General features: G+C 44.1%; 1 long non-coding RNA gene across 1 annotated transcript; it reads left to right on the top strand.

Moving 5' to 3' along the window:
* The first annotated feature begins 1,173 nt into the window (after nt 1–1,173).
* Nucleotides 1,174–2,944, top strand: LOC130611279 (uncharacterized). The gene is made up of 2 exons (XR_008975208.1): nt 1,174–1,279; nt 2,767–2,944. It is a non-coding gene; the product is annotated as an uncharacterized LOC130611279 (long non-coding RNA).
* The last annotated feature ends 13,224 nt before the right edge of the window (nt 2,945–16,168 follow it).

Here is a 16,168-nt window from a genome sequence, read left to right on the forward strand (position 1 = left end):
TCTTGGATGGGAAAAGAGAGAATTTTCATTATATCTGCTACCTGGGCAGGCAGCCTGCTGCCTGCTGAAACCCAACATATGCGACTGGCTCAGCCTCACAAGAGGCACAGAGAGAGGAAATCCAGGGTAAGGCATAACTCATACTACAAGCAGACAACAAAAAAAAAAGAGAAAAAGATTACTTAGGTGCAAACTCCTGCTAGGTATAAGACAGATGGTTTCCCAGGCCCAGAGCCAAGAGCGTTTTGAATATTGGCCAGCAATTACATGAAATCTTTCTTATTTATTTATTTACTCAGTCATCAATTAAGTCAGAAATAAGTCTGACAGTGTTCAAATTCAGCTTGTTCCAGCCTTATTGTCTCACCTGCTGGCGGATCCATTTCCCTTCTGATCTTTGTTTTCAGGGTGGTGAGGTTTATAAACTGCTGTATCAAATTGTGATGAGGCTGCTGACGTTTTCACTCCGTGTCAGCGCTCCCAAGAGCTGCCGGCAGTAAACCTGCTTGGGCAGGTACGGCACGAGCCAGCCTCGCTCCTCCTGCCCCTCCACATCAGCGGCTCCTCTGGAAGGTGATGTCATGGTGATTGCAATGACGTCATCCATATGCGGGGGGGGGGGGGGAACAGTCCTGCACATCTCAGACTAGGGAGGGGGGAAAGGGAAACCAAAATCCCTGTGCAAGGCAGGGTAGGTGCTGGCTTCCCATGCAGCACAGGCTGGAGTCTACCTGCTGCAGAGATGGTGCCCCCTCCTCAGCACAGCCGCTTCATTTACCCCAACGGAGGATGAAGATCTCTGCTACGTGGAGGTTGTGACTGCATTGGAAGTTGTGAAGGTTGTGACTGCATTTCTACAACTTTATAGCACCAGACAGCAGTACAGTGCTTAGAGCAGTAACAGAGTATGAGACCGGACTGCTTTGTGTGATGGGGTCTCCCACCCACGGGAAAGGCAGCGCTGAGGACTGTCACAGCCAATCTAACCTCACCTGAGATACTGAGTAAAAAACAGGTGACATCAAGCAAACACAAGACAGAGGAATAACCTACAGGTGCACCAAATTCTGTGATAATGAGACCATGGGAGAAGATGTCATGGCCATTGGGCAAGGGGCCAGTGACACATAAGGTACACACTGCAAGGCTTTGAGACCTTCTATCTCCGCTCCCCTCAGCCATCAACTACAGCTGAACCAGGCAGGGAAGGGGACTGGAAGCACCTCAGGCACTGATGGGATGTGACAGACATGGTCTGGGAAAAAATCCAATGCATTAGGTAAGCCTTTATCTCAGGGCTGGCTCTGAGATATCAGCAAATGAGAAGAGTTTGTATCGCATAATGACTTTTAAAACCAAAAGTGGTGGGGTTCTGTTGTTTTGGGTTTTTTTAAGTAAGAAGGGTCTGATTATGTGGCCCAGCTGGGTTTTTTTTTTAAATCCTCTCTCCCAGTTTCGTGAGCCAACTGCTCAAGGAGTGAATTAAGGTAAGTTAGAGTATTAAATCTGTTAGTTCACAAGGATTTAATTTTCTGTCTGTTTAACCTAGTGAAAGTTCTTTGATAACACTCTGAAGGTTTTATTTAAGAGAAGAAGTGATTGCAGCAGTTAGAAGCACCAGACAAGGTGTCGGGGCTTATGAATTAGATCATAAATGGTAAAGCAATGAAGCTCCATTGATTTCCATGAAGCTAAAGTCATTTTACACCACCTGAGCATCTAGTCTTTAGGCTTCAATTCACTTCTACTGCCAAACCACTGCTGTGATAATGTCCTTCAGTGGAGGACATCCATTAAAGAAAAAAACAACACGATTTTTCATCCCTTTCTGCTTTTCCAAAGATAATTACAACTAGATAGTCTCAAGAAAGGTTGTCTTTGCTTTTCATTTTGTACATGGACATTATTCTGCAGTTTGAGGCACAAGATATAATCACAGTTTGCATCTCTTTAGATACCACTGCTAGTCATCCTGAAACACAGACACCGAGGGAATTCAGCCCCTTGAGCATCATCATGCAGACTTGCACGTGTCCTGCCTTCCTTGGCTGTCTCTTCCAGGGGAGGTATAGGAGGGTTCCCTGTTTACAGACCAGCTGTCTGGCGCCCCAAGTCCAGCTCTCCATACTCGTGTGCATTTCATGGTCTCTGATAAGGAGGGAGAGGCAGACATCTCTTGCTCACTGAGCAGATAAAATAACCGAAATGCTAGAAAAGCGAGTCACCAAAGCCCGCAGCCCCAGCTGGAGCACAGGAACCAATGGGGGAAGCTGCAGAGGGAAGGGCTTTGTGCCACTGTAGAGAAGACCATAGCCCTTTAGAAAAGCTGCACAGAGAATGTATTAATGCTTTATGAGTCCCGTCTGAAGGTCAGACCACATGTAAGTGTCTCTCTGGGGATTTACTTCATCATTTACTGTCAAGAAACTCCCAGATTTGCAGCCTATAGGTGATCCATTTTTGCTCTTGGACACATTTCACCACAAGTCCCAGTGTCAGAGCAGAGCCAGGACCAGCTGGTCTCACTCCTGTGGGCCTGGCATTACTGTGCTAGTTCATGACTAGTTGCAAGCCTTTTTTAGGGCCTGTTCTTCAGAGTAGGGAGAAAGCTGTAGATCTATTTCTTGCTTTTAAGTATACAGTGCATAGGAAACAACCTGTTATGGACTGAGTGGGCCTTAGGAGAATGCTCATGATCTCAGAGTGAAAGCCTTTCTTCTGTCTAATCCACAATCCTCTTGAAGTTTAATAAATTTCCTTTTCTAGGTAACAAGCTTCACTTCGGAAAGGGTAGCACATTGCATAGCAAGGACCTGAAAATCCCAGCGTGGTGCAAACAGGCCTCAGAGCCAGCAGATGAGCCACACCAATCACAGTACATTCAGTCAGTGTTAACAATCTTTCCAGTCCACTGCCCGTGCAATAAACCTGGGGTGAGATGAGACTCTGCGGAGTCCCATACTCTTTCCAAGTAACCCAGACTCATACTTCAAAAGCAGTGATCCTGCTGGCCAGAGATGAGGCAGGCTGCCAGCAGTGTGCAGGGAAGGTTTTGCTGATCATTCCCTGAAGCAGGAGCAATAACTTCAGTCATTAGGGCTGCCTTCAGCAGCACAGAATTCGTATTGTTTTTAAAGACTGTTTGTGGCTGTTAGCAACCCAGCTGCAAGTAAGCAAATTTGGTTATTAAAAGTTTGCCTGAAAGAATATGCCTTGAAACTACATGAAACTGCATTATTGTCCATTTATTTAGTTCTCAGACCTGCTGTGTAATGCCTGCAGAGGATGCTGCATTCTTAGGGTGGCAGCCCTGGAGCAACAGTGGGGCTCCAATGCTGCCCCAGCCCTCCTCACCATCATGCTGTGGATAACATTCTCTCCACTGTTATCCACTGTTGAGTCTCTTGACTCAACTCAGCGTTCCCAGCTACAGCCTGGAAATGCAAATGGCAACAGGATCATGATCCTTATCGACAGAGAGGTTGTTGACAGAATAGTCAGAGTATCGATCTGTAAGGCAGTTCCAGGACCAAATCAAGCAATGGCATCAGGGATGCCTTCACAAAATGCTGCATTTTGCAGCAAATAGTCTGGCACTTAGTCCAAAGTTCACCCAATACAGAGGGAAAAGCTCTGCATTTCACAGGATTGGGTTAGATTCCCCACCCTTAATAAGAAATAATGTTCTCTCGACTTACTTTTCTTTACATTATTTTCAAAAAAGACACAAACAGCCAGTAAAAGAACTGTTACTTACACCTACAAGATAAGTTCCCACAAATCCTTATCCTGTTGCATTCCAGGACATCTGTGCATATTAAGCAAAAGGAACCATTATCTGCTACAAAGCAGGTGTTTTAGCTGTTCCGGGATCTGCAAATTGGAATCTTGCTGAAAACCAATTCAATGGAAAGATCTTTAATTAAACACGCAAACTGATTTGTTTTGGTTGATCAGTAGTGATAAAAATAGAAAGACATGCTTTGGAGTAATTGAAGAAACATTTGACTGAAATAAAATGTTGCCTACAAATGCCTTTGGCATGAGTATTATTTTGACTTCAGCTGACACTGATCCGGACTGGTTTTCTAGCACTGGGCTCCTTGGCTGGCTGGTTGGTTGCTCTCCTGTTGCAGACTACTGAAGCCACGTGCTTCTACTTTGAGGGTAAACACCTGACTTCAGGATATGGCACTTAAACTGGTGCCACAGTTTTTCAGCTGCACCTACCTGCACATCTTGTTCAAATCCTTTTCAGTGAGCAATTCAGTGCTCTGAAAAAATGCACAGTAGGGAAAATCATGGCTCTTAGTTCCTGTAGTTCCTTCTCATTTATTCCTTCCCTGAACTGCTCACAAGCTGTAAAGATCCAGATAAATGAAGAAGTATCCTCCTCTAAAAAGAGTTTTGTAGTTTTACACTGTAAAAAAGAAATGTGACAGTATAGAGTGGTTCTTCATCTTCGCAAAGTAAAGCATGACTTCTTTGCCCAGTACTTCTTCCACTAAACTGAGGGGTAACTCACGGTGTTTAGTATGAGATAGAAATTAATGAATATCCTAAGAAAATGTAGATTAGGCAACATCCAGAAAGCTAGTATCTGGGCTATCGGGGTGAAAAGCTTACAGTGAGAATCAAAACAAAGGGGCTGAATCATAGGGCCCATTTTATTATAGTAGTTTGTATGATTTTGTATGCATTGGAATTACACCAAGGACTTGTTTTTAAAATAACTTGAAAAGCTGTACAGAAGAAATAACAATCCCCCTGTTTTTGCATGTGTTACAGCTCTCAAGGGACACCATTGTATGGAGTAAATGCCTAAGCAATCACTGTTGCAGTGGGAGACGGAGCAACAGAGCTGGTGCACAGGCTGAGTATGGAACAGGAAAATAAGACTGACCTCCAGGGTTGTCCTCCTGCTTGTGTCACTATGACCCCACTACAGGTTTATAGTCTGCCAGATTTTCTGTAGTAATTAGCATCCTTGAGGTATGACTCTTTTAGGATTCTTGACTGCATCTGAAATTTTGCTTCTCAGAACTTGATGGTTTCAGAAGTGATGAGCGCTCTCAGCTTTAGCTAAAGTCAATAAATGTCAGGATATCTTGCAGCAGGTATGTCCAAACAGCTATTTTAAAATGGTAAATCCCTGTGAGGCAAGATGCAGGCCACATTTACTTCTGTGTAGTTGGAGAAGGCCATTCCCATCACCAGCTTCCAGCAAGGATTTCCTTTCATTAACTATCTCAGGACAGGTACAAGCCTGCTTTATTGCCATTAGTATTTTACATGCAGGTGTACAGCTTGAGGACACTATGAAATGTAATAATATTTTCTATTTTTGTTATCCAATAAAAACAGTCTAAAAGTCAGGACATTACATTTGTACATTTACAAGGTTTTGTACATTTACAACCCTGGGATCACGACTGTATGCTGTGAAAGAGGAAAATATTGTCATAACCACTGAGAGCAAAGGGTGATCTCTCTTTTCACATCACCTATATTTTGCTAATTGTGCTGTCAAGTAAATAATTTATATCTAGAACCATTGTGCAGTTCATGTAGTCTCTGAATGAAATGTAAGCTCATGCTAGACACCTATACTAAGGGAATAGAAATAATTGGTGAATCTTCTAGTTGAAGAAGAAAAGCTGCAGAAAGATGCAGACTGTGCCAACAAATTCTCTGCCTGTATGAATGCAAGCACTTCAATCTGCATGACAAAGACTCCCCTCCCCTTCCAAACTGCTACTTTTTTCTGCTTTGTGAAACCAGGAGGAATAACATGGCATTTGCTATTCATTCCATGCAGTCTCCATGCTGCAATGTGGAAAAAGAGGCTGAACCCATGCAGGCAGTGCCACGAGTACATCTTGCAAGACACAGAACATTAAATTCTCATCAAAATATGTGCATTCACTACCTTGTCACTCTGCAGAGCAGGACTGCACTCTGTGTTTCCTTTGTATGGCATTCTGTCCCTTCACTACACCAGAGATTTTGCAAGCCTGATTCTAAAACACGTTGCAGAGGTTCGATTAGTCATTCAGTATAAAATTCAGTATGGTAATAAGACATCCCTTAGATACAACTGCCGTTGTTGACATAGCAGAAATGGTGCAGAAACAAAGCAAGGAGTGTGAATCACCAAAATCTACAGAAAAGCGAGTGTCCAGCCTGAAACACGCATTGCCTCTTGATACTGACTTTTGTGGGGAGAATCAGTGTGACCCACAGGGTAGGAAATTCCAACAAGCGATCTACGGGCTGGTGATCCAGACATGAGACCCTCCCTGAGGCTGGTGCTAGTGATGGGAAGGAGCAGCACACAAACCCACCAGAGCCCCAGCTTTCCCAAATGCTCTGGCAGGGGCCATCTTAACCGGGTGGATTTCTTTAATTGAGTGGTATGTGTCACTTCTGACTCATGTGCACTCTTGCTCCACAGACACAGCAATTCAGCTGCCCCGTCTACTTGCTGTAAACTTGAACCAGACTGGAAAACCTCAGGCAGTCGAGCACCAAGCTCTGCCCTGAGCTGCATGTAAAAGCTAAATTAACTCTAGTGAAGACGAAGTTTTACACAGACTAAATATGCAGACATTGGCCCTTTTTTTACCTTTACCACTGACTTCTCGCATTTCATTCTAGCCAAATCTCTGCCATGTTTTTGGCAGGATCCTCGTTCTCCAATCAGACAGAACTCCTGATAAAGGCAAAGTGGATTTTGCTCAGAGCAAGATCCTGCTGAAGACAAGGAGGGATTTGTTCAGAACAGGACTTTTTTGTTTGTTTTGTTTTAATTTTATTTTGATCAAGTGGTAACTGGTAGAAGAAGAAAACAACAGATTTAAGGACCAATTTTTAAAAACATCTACTCACCCCACAGATCTGTTCCCAAAAAACACTGGAGATGTTGAACTACAACAATTAGCCACCTACTTGCTTGTTGATGGTTCAGTAGGTTGGGACTGAAGAAACTTCCTATCATGGGCAACAGAGACACTGCGCCAGATTCTGATCTCAACTGCACGTGATGTAATTTTCCTTATGTTCATATTTCACTAGAATAACTGAGATAGAAACATCTTCACCCTTCCCATCTTTTTGCCTTTGGAGTTGAAGCAAAGGGAAGCTTTCCTTCAAAATGTAGGAACAGTGAAATGATTAACAAAAGGTAAACAGGGCAGTTTCAGGCTGAAAAATGTATGATTCATAGCAACTTGTTCAGACATACTCCTAAGTCATATACATTATGGCAATTTAATTATGTAATAGAAGGGATCATGTACTGTTGCATGCCCACAGTTCCTGCTCATCTGACTAAATGCAGATGGGCTTGTGCTACACAGAAAGTAACCCACAAAAGAGAGGAAGAGACAGAAAACTGGTGTCGGAATTTAAGAAAAAGGCACATAGCAAAATTAATACCCAAATGGCAAGTTTTTCATACCGCAAAGTATTCATTTGTTCAACTGTAGCAGAAGGTTGGGCAGAAGAGCGTCCCCGCAACAAGCCAAGGCAATCCCAGCGTAGGATTAATGCCATTAACTGGAAGGGAAATGTCACAGCATGCATAAGAAATCTGAAGACTTCAGACAAGCAAGTACCACTGGTCTCAAGTGAATGTGGGTGTTTCTATTATAAAGCTAGATGTGGAATTACACAGCCTTTCCAGTACGTTTCTCCATTTAAATGAGAGGTTTGAAGGTTAGTGACTGTTGCTTCAGCTTCTTTCGTGTTCTGATAAAACCTAGCAGATGATTTCTGAACAGTTTGGGGAGGGTGCAGGTATTTAGGTGTTCTTGTAGACCATTCACACCCCATGATGGCATCTTCCATGAGCCCATGACACTACCTACTTCATTCAAACATGAAGCATCTTCAAAAACCTCCTGCTTTGTTCATGCGCTGGAAGACTTATGTCTACAGGAACGCTCATCCTCACAAATTTGTATCCTATCTATCTCTTTTGAAAGTAGTGATGGCGAATGGCAGCTGAACGTGAGGGATGCAGTGGTGGTGTGCTTACAGAGACAAATTACTCTTTGCAGTGATGAGAAATATCTTTAATTAAAAGTGGCCTCAATTTGTGCCAGGGGAGGTTTAGATCAGACACTAGGAAAAATGTCTTCACCAAAAGGGTTGTCAAGCCTTGGAACAAGCTGCCCAGGGAGGTGCTTGAGTCCCCATCCTTGGAGGTGTTTAAAAGATGTGGAGATGTGACAGGAACATGGTGTAGTGGTGGATTTGGCAGTACCAGCTTGACAGACTTGATGATTTTAAAGGTCTTTTCCAACCTATATGATTCTATGATTCTGAAAAACTCATTCAGTCACCTGAGGTGCCAGAAATGACATCCTTCTTCTGATTGACCTTCATACCATAGAACAGCATCACACCATCTCCTGTAGCCATCAGTCCTGGCAAAGACCATTTCTTTATGAGAACTTGTGGCTGCAGTTATGTGATTGTCAACATCACATTTGTGCAATAAGAGATAAATCACTGGTATGTATACAATCTAGATCTGATACCAACATGTAATTACATTTATATTGAATTAGTTGGATCAGATAATACCAGGTTTATGCTCACTTTATAGCTTTATGCCTGCTTTTGTCAGCTTTGGGAGAGCAGATAAGAACTGACTGGCCGTGAGGTCCTCAGAGTGCTCGGTAGTCCCCTCTCACATCCTGCTGCTGGGGCTGCATCCTGCCAGAGGGGATTGCTGCTAGCCAGAGGTGAAGAGGGCTGGGAGCAATATAAAATACAAATGCATTTTATAAAATACATAATGTAATGTAAAATGTACCTTTAAAAAATAAATAGAACTACGTCTGCCTGAGCACCTGGGCATGCCCCCTCTCAGATGCATGCTCTCTGTGCCAGCTCTAGCGGGGCTATACGTACACTGCTGCACTGGAGGCAAACCTGCCTGTTCCAGCTGAATGGCACTTTAGCAAGGGGCAATGTAATTACAAAAAAATGTACAGGACACGGTATAAATGGCCTCTGAGCAAACAGAGTGGGCACAGCGTCCAGCAAGACTTGTTTTGTCAGATTTGGCTGTTCCTCAGTGAGGGGGAAGCAGGAGGAGCAGGCAGCTGCTCTCTGGCTCAACACTTTACTCTGGCCACCCAGATGTTCAGGGGGACACAAAGGGATGCAGAGACTTGCAGAGATCAAGACATGCAGAGGGATGAAGGCATAGGCAGGAGGAGGCAGGTGCTTACAGGAAGCAGAGGTAGCATGGGCACCCCCAAAGGAAAAAGGACACCCTGCTGGCATAGAGCAATGTGACATGTGGAGCTGCCACTGGCCAAAGCTTCCTTCTGGAGCATGGTGGGAGCTTTGACCCTGTAGAGAGGGTAGAAAGGACCTGTTGTGCAGGGAGATGCTTACAAGCAGTGTAAGAAGGAAGCCTTGATTTGCTAGTAATCTGTGTCCCTGCTAATCAGCAAAGCCAGGCTGTGGCATTTACCTACAGGATGTATAGAGAAGAAAGCATAAAGAAAGCCTGAAGAAATGGGGTTGATGAAGAATAGAAAAGTGTAGTAGCCTCCTGCAGGACTGAGGTCTGGAAGGAGGAGCAGCCCCCTCATGATCAGCTGCGCTGCCTCTGGATCACCGCTACAGAGGAGAGCAGCCACCGCTGCCCCAACACGTAGGGAAGTCATCAGCAGCATTACCTCATCCACGGGAGTGACTCAGATCAGCAGTATCACCTCTGCATGCCAAACATACCAGGTCAATAAAAATTATTTCAAAGTACCAAGGAAGCAAGTCTAGTTTGTAACAATCCCTCAAGGGAAAAGGAATGGACACAAACTGTAGGGAAAGGCACATTACTGTACATTCCTGTACATCATCCATCCGTGTAATAACATGCAGAGGTGTTCAACACCCATCAGCTGCAATGCTCTTCCCCCTCTCTAGGAAGGGTATGGCATATATATGCTTCCCTATCCCTGCTGTGTGCTTTTATCAGTGAAGACAAGGTCAAAGAATTTCATTGGAGTTTGGAGCAGAAGGGGGCATACTCCTAAGGACTTGTGGAGCTGTTCGCATGATGTTGAGCTAGTCTCTAAAAAATAGCAGCCAAAGAGCAAGCCTGTATTGCACCATACATATTCATCACTGAGTTTACAGACCAGGTCTCATGCAGTAAGACCTTTGGGCTCTATTTGCAGAGTTATGGGGTTTTAAGCTTGCTGGATGCTGAGAAAGAGAATTCTGAGCACAGAAACTGTTCCGGTCGGGATGCATGCTGGAATGGTGTCATCTTGTATGGGAAACTGCTCTGTAGCTACCCCATAAAAATGTGGAGACATGATTTGGGAGTGATGCAAGGAATATGCTTCAGCTTGCCTCACCTTCTACTATTCAGATGAGAGAAAGCTGTGTCAAAACCCAACCCGATCCCACCCTGACTTTATATGTCAGCACCTGACTGACCTGCGATCTGTGTGTATGGCACTGTTTCTAAGCAGGGATCATCCCTACGCAGTGTGTGTTGTCCTCCACCAAAGAAATCAAGAGAGGATTTTGGTGCACTTCCTTACGGAGAAAGTGAGATTCAGGTTTTAACATTTTTACATAGAGTAAGGCACTGGCTCAGTGGCAGGGTAAATTTCACACACTTCTGAAAAAAAAAATAGAATACAGGTCTCCTATTCAGTGATGGTCATCATCGTATCTCCTATTTAAACCTATCAGAACCCTAGAATGCAGGAGGCAGATTTCTGACCTCAGATTTCAGGTGTTGAGCATTCATACAACCAAGTTGGAAGGCAGCAGCTATTTCTTGGTTTTTCTTTACTCACAGTGCTTTCAGTGATTTTAGAAGACATTTTGTATTCCTTTCTAACCCAGGTTTTCATAGATTTGCATACACTAAGCAAAAACCACAGGATTTAATTTTTTGATGGAATAAACCCAGGAACACATCTATTTAATAATCACATAAAGAATAGACGTTTTATTTCAGTTTGCCTTTAAACAGAATAAAAAGGCATCAACTCACACAAAATGGAAGCACTTCCAACAGTAGGCTCTCCTCAGTGCCCTGTCCCCCAGGCAGGTCACTGCCAGCCAAAGGGGATTTGCTGAAGAACAGCCCTTCAGCCACCTTCTGATGACTATAATATTTGACAATCCGGCATCATTTTTTGCCAGTCAGATTGAGAAATGGAAGTGGGATCATTCTGGTTTCTGAGGTGTAGCAGGTCATGACAAACAACTAGGAGAAATGGCCCTGGGGCTAAAAATCAGCCCTTATTACCAACCCAAGCTCAGCCTTCATGCAGAGAGTTGAGCAAGTTTCTGTACATATGGCTATATCCTATTGGAGCTGATAAAACTAACCTGTTCCATGGGGGAAGATTTACTGAAATCACTAATTCTTTTAGAAGAAAACTATTGCTTGAAAGAGTGAGCCCAGGGATGGGAACCGAGACAAAGGTAACCCCTGGAAAACTTCTCTGCTGTCTCTGAGCAAAATCCTCCAGCTCTGATTCCTGCCATTGGCACCAGCGGGGCCAAGATTTCATTTCTTGTACCAAGCACAAAAAAACAAGGATGTAAAACCGGCAACAGTGATGTTTGCTGGACTCTGTCCACTGCTTTGAGGTCTCAGGGATGTGATTACACCAGCCACTTCTGGCTCAGGCCACCCCAGTGCAGCAGCAGAAAGGACCTTTGTGTTAAAATGTCAGAAATAAGGTTCTCTGGACAGCCCATTAGTAGCAGACTCTCCACAGAAGTTTGAAAAGGCTGTGAGAAGGATTAACACTGCCTTGAACCTGACACTAACCATGGATAAGGGGAATTACACCAGTATAAAAGAAGGTGCGAATTTAATTAATCATGCTGGCAACCTAATTCCCCATGTAAGCATTTCTCTTCCAATATCAACTGTGGCCATTTTCAACACAGTTGATGTTTCTTAAGAGGTACTTCAAGCTGAAAGAAAGTCACTCTTTATCCTGTAATAAGAGGATCCACATGGGAGATTATATGGCATAACTGCAGCAATATATCTGTAATTACTGTGGTCTGACTTCCCATGCAGATGAGTCCTGACCCTGGTAGAGTTATTGATTTGTGCTGCTGCCTGTGAGAGGGGAACAAGCCAATTGCATCTGAATTATCCTGTCTGTAAGGCCAAGAAGGAGGACAACAATTTTTGGTAAAGAAGAAAGAACCAAAATTTCCTTTCTCCCCTTTTCATTTCACAACTTCCAACAGAATTATTTGATGTTAAATCAATCTGTAGGACTGTAATCCTCAAAAAATACCAATTGATTTATGGAGGAAAAGCAAGATAGAAGCAGGTTGCTTTTTATTTCTCATTTTCTTGGGCACTAATGCAGTCATTTCAGATACTAAACCACCAGAGAAGAGAAAACACCTCCCCACCTTTTCCCCCTGCAGGCAAAGGTTAGATGAGCTGGCACTGTACGCTGAGCCTGGTTTCACAACATCTTCTCTGACAGCTCACTTTCAATCCCTGATTCAGCTGTCCCTGATCACAGGTACATTGCATCAGACCTACAAGCTCACTGCCAATTTATGAGACTACAAAGAACACCCTGTATTCCCATGTACTGTACTCTATATGTAAATGGCATAACGTTAAGTCATATCTAAATGTATAAACACCGCCTAAACCACCATTAACTTCCATATAGACATACCAAACACAGGCACAAAGAAGTCAGTGTATCACATGCAATTTACCCCAAATGAGGATCTAACCACAAACGCTTTTGAAGTTCAGCACTGCCTTTGTTAGAACCAGGTTTCATTTCACATGCAGGGGACAGTCCATATGGCAATTTTTAATTATTTGCACAAAAAGTTGGCCAGAACATCATTATTATTATCAACCAATTTCTGCAAAATAGTGTCACGCACTGTCTTTAAAGTCTAGGGACTCTACTCATTCATCAGGTTGCTGATATAAAAGTCAATTTATGAACTAATTTCACTACTCTTCTGATCAGGGTCATGGCCAAGTAAATGTAATGACTTGGGCTGAGAGTCTTGGCATAAGAATATCATTTTTTCCCTCAAGCAACTCTTTTCACCTAAGCTATCGTAAGTAAATAGTGCATGAAACCAGGAGTGCCTGTTAAAACACTTTCCTTGATGAAATATTTAATACATTTGTTAATTAACAACATACATATTCTTTATCTTCTTAAAAGAAAAAAAATGTTCTTCTCTGCACAGTGAATGAAAATGAGGAAAGACAAATGGTGAAGGATCTCAGAAAGTTTTACTAATAGAAATCACCTCACTCTTTAGATATTTAAGAACAGGGCTTCCAATCCCTGTATGAGTGGAAGTGCCTGGCCAAGACTGCACCCTGGCAATGCAGGACACTGTCCTGGGAGATGGCCTTTTCCCCCTGCCCAGCCTTACAAGCAAATAGGTCACACAGAGCATCCATGGTGGGCAAGAGGCAACAGGCAAAGCCTGGCCCAGCTGATGTGCCAATGAATCCTATTTCCACAGGCATCCTACAGGTGTCCCACTACATGGACATTCCATAGACGGACCACTAGACGACCATGACAATGCCCTGTCCTGGAGCAGAAAACACTATTAAGGGGAGGTGAGATCCTAAGGCAAAAGCACAGGAGGACTGAAATGCAACACCAAAACACTTTTGGAATGAGGAAGAAGAAGAAGCATGCCAGAACAATTGTCATGCTTTGTGGATCACCTGCGCCATGTTAGTACATGAGGACATAGGCAAACCCAGGCACAACCGTGGGAGATGAGCACTGGTGTTGTGACTTACTGAGCGGTGAATCCCACTCCTGTCATGGCAGGGACACCCATGAAAGGCTCTTATCAGGAAAATCTTGAGAGATTTCTTTGTCCTCGTTTGGTCCTCTCAGGTGTCTCCCGGAGAGGATATTCCTTTTCTTGTTTAAGGGTGGTACATTCATGAAAAGAAAGGGCTAGCTGTGCCTGTGATGGTGGGAAGGAGCATCAGCCCTGCAGGCTCTCCCTGTTGTGTAAGAGAACACACACTATGCACAGAGTTACTTTGGGGTCAGGCCACCCCTCGGTGTCCTTGCTTTGCACAAACAGTTGTGTCAGTGACACAAAGCAGGTCTGCAACTTGAGCTGGTCTACTGCCCTTCAAGGAGCTCCATCTGGGGTGTCCCCCAAGTAGAGGATCCGCAGCAGAGGAGGGATGACTGATGTGTCTATGCAATATTTGAACTTAAGATGCACAACAGTAAGCAATCAATGAAAATGTGGTGCTGTCGTGGACTGCTGGGCGCATGAGAGTTCTTGCTCTTGGAGTCTCAGCAGGGATACTTAGTGAGCAGAGTGGCCCATGTCCCTTCTCTCCTGGTGGGATTGCCAAGGCTCACACTAACCCGTGACCAACTACAGCTACCTCAGCTCTCCCAGAAAAAGGTTTGTTTTCCACAAGTCAATTGCTATGAACCTGTAACTTAATCTTTTTTATTCATCCCCGCTGGAAATCAAAGTGACACATGCCAAGGTATAAAACCCCCAAGGCACACACAGACCCTCCCAGCATATTCCCTTACCTACACGTATCCTCTCTGTTCCCAGCCCAGCCAAGTCGCGTTTGCTCATCCTCGGGGGTTGCAGGAGCAGCCGGCATTGCTCGCAGCCAGCTCCCTCCACCTCCATCTCCAGCTTCCCGCCGACACACCCTGGCAGCCCCCAACTCCCTCCCCTGCTCTGGGGCTTCTGTGCTTGCGGTTCAGCTTGCCCCCCTCTCTGCAGCCTTCCCAAAGCAGCCGCCCAGAAAGGGGCTGGAGCTCAGGGATCTCCCTTCATCCCTCTCAGCCTGGTTATCCATTTCTGTTCAGGGGAATGCTTTTTATCCAAGCTATTGTTCTGTCTTTCCTGCCTGGCTGCTTTAGTAACTCCGGTACTGCTTCCTTAAACTCCGCATTTCCAGTCAGCAGCACAGAACTGAGCTGGGAAGGCAAGTTGTAAGGGACAACCATAGGAACAAAGCAAAACATTTTGGGTGGTTTCCCCCCATTTGAAAAACTATGCAGGAATCAGTGTGAATAAAACCAGGGATCTCCTGCCGAGGTGTTGCATGGGGAGAGCAGCAGAGGCTCCAGAGCTGAGTCACACTGGCAGGCAGGACGCTGGGAAAGGCAGCCTCCCCTGAGGTCTGGGCTTTACTATGTTTCCTTAATAACTGCACATGCTGAATCCCACAAAGGGGTTAAGTTCAAACCTTAGGTCAGTAGGCTCCAGTGGGAATGAGTCACAGGGTGTTTTACCATCTCTCTGCTCCTCCCTCACAGCAAACTGGCAGACCACTCAGGTTTTTCCCTGCAAACTGCCAAACCACTATTAAGCCTTAAACTCATGCCACTGGAGAGAGAAAACTATTTATAGAATAAAAGTGGAATGAGTTTGCTGGAACTAGGTCATATTTGGTGACTTCAACAAGTTACATAAGGGCAGATTTCAAGCCACCACCTTTAGAGAATTCTTCTCAGGCTTTTCCCATTTTTCCTGTTGTTTTGCTCACCTCTGCTTATCAGAGCTGGGCACCATTCTGCAAGAGTATTTTAACTGGTGTATTTTTGATGTTTTCTTTAGGTGAGGGTTCTGTTGCTGTTGCCTGACCTGACCAGAGCCTTGCTGCAGGCAGTGGGATCCAGCAGCCTCCAGAAATCAAGGTGTAGACTCCCCTGTAGTCCACTCGTAAGCCTGACAGCATGGCCATGATCTTGAAAGAGGGGATAGAAGATGTTTCGTTCCTTAAAATTGTTTAGTATTTATCAAAAGCAAGCTCTGAACAAAATGCTTGGTGTAAAAAGCACTACAACTTAACTTGACCTACTGTTAACAAAAGAGCTTTAGTAAAAAATATTTCATGGTGTGCATAACAAATGCAGAATTAATATCATAGTTAAATACATAGATTGAAACTCAGAGCTGAGATGCCAGAAGCCCAGGAATCTTGGATGCTCAGCACTTCTGACATATTAGTTGTTAGCAAATTTGAGATGCAGCTATACTGATGAAATATTTTCAGTAACACAACTCTGAATATGGAGACCAACCTAAGGACACAATTTATAATCCAGAGGAATTTCTGTCCCATTGGAAACTGCTTCTGCAAACTGAGAACCCCTCA

The sequence above is a fragment of the Pezoporus wallicus genome, unplaced genomic scaffold (genome assembly GCF_028554395.1).
Source record: "Pezoporus wallicus isolate ANWC-B61680 ecotype Strahan unplaced genomic scaffold, APGP_CSIRO_Pwel_v1 contig_161, whole genome shotgun sequence".
Classification (NCBI taxonomy): domain Eukaryota; kingdom Metazoa; phylum Chordata; class Aves; order Psittaciformes; family Psittacidae; genus Pezoporus; species Pezoporus wallicus.